At 41.6% G+C, this 1,135-nt stretch overlaps 1 non-coding gene across 1 annotated transcript; it reads left to right on the forward strand.

The window, feature by feature from the left end:
- The first annotated feature begins 386 nt into the window (after positions 1-386).
- LOC112804206 (small nucleolar RNA R71) lies at positions 387-494 on the forward strand. Its single transcript, XR_003202824.1, has one exon. It is a non-coding gene; the product is annotated as a small nucleolar RNA R71 (small nucleolar RNA).
- The last annotated feature ends 641 nt before the right edge of the window (positions 495-1,135 follow it).

The raw sequence follows: 1,135 nt of genomic DNA on the forward strand, positions 1-1,135 counted from the left end.
ATGTAATTCACCTCTTCCATTGAAGGGTTCTCAGGATCATAAGCTTCTTCATCAGATGAAGCGTCCTTAGTACTGCCTGGTGCATCTTTCATTCCAGACAGACTTTGAGAAATCATATTGACTTGCTGAGTCAATATTTTGTTTTGAGGCAATATGGCATTCAGAGTATCAATCTCAAGAACTCCTTTCTTCTGATTCGTCCTATTGTTCACAGGATTACTTTCAGAAGTGTACATGAATTGGTTATTTGCAACCATTTCAATGAGCTCTTGGGCTTCTGCAGGCGTCTTCTTTAGATGAAGAGATCCTCCAGCAGAGCTGTCCAATGACATTTTGGACAGTTCAGACAGACCATCATAGAAGATACCTATGATGCTCCATTCAAAAAGCATGTCAGAAGGACACTTTTTGATTAATTGTTTGTATCTTTCCCAAGCTTCATAGAGAGATTCACCTTCCTTCTGTCAGAAGGTTTGGACTTCCACTCTAAGCTTACTCAATTTTTGAGGTGGAAAGAACTTTGCCAAGAAGGCATTGACTAGCTTTTCCCAAGAGTTCAGGCTTTCTTTAGCTTGTGAGTCCAACCATATCCTAACTCTGTCCCTTACAGCAAAAGGGAATAGCATAAGTCTGTAGACCTCAGGGTCAACCCCATTGGTCTTGACAGTGTCACAGATTTGCAAGAACTCAGCTAAAAACTGATGAGGATCTTCCAATGGAAGTCCAGGGAACTTGCAATTCTGTTGCATTAGAGAAACTAATTGAGGCTTAAGCTCAAAGTTGTTTGCTCCAATGGCAGGGATAGAGATGCTTCTCCCATAGAAGTCGGGAGTAGGTGCAGCAAAGTCACCCAGCACCTTCCTTGCATTGTTGGCATTATTGTTGTTTTCGGCTGCCATGTCTTCTTCTTGTTTGAAGAATTTTGCTAGGTCCTCTTCAGAGAGTTGTGTTTTAGCTTCTCTTAGCTTTCGCTTCAGGGTCCTTTCAGGTTCAGGGTCAGCCTCACAAAGAATGTTGTTGTCTTTGCTCCTGCTCATATGAAAGAGAAGAGAACAAGAAAATATGGAATCCTCTATGTCACAGGATAGAGATTTCTTGAGGTGTCAGAGGAAAAGAAGAATAGAAGGAGAAGGTA

This window comes from Arachis hypogaea, chromosome 5 (genome assembly GCF_003086295.3).
Source record: "Arachis hypogaea cultivar Tifrunner chromosome 5, arahy.Tifrunner.gnm2.J5K5, whole genome shotgun sequence".
Taxonomy (NCBI): domain Eukaryota; kingdom Viridiplantae; phylum Streptophyta; class Magnoliopsida; order Fabales; family Fabaceae; genus Arachis; species Arachis hypogaea.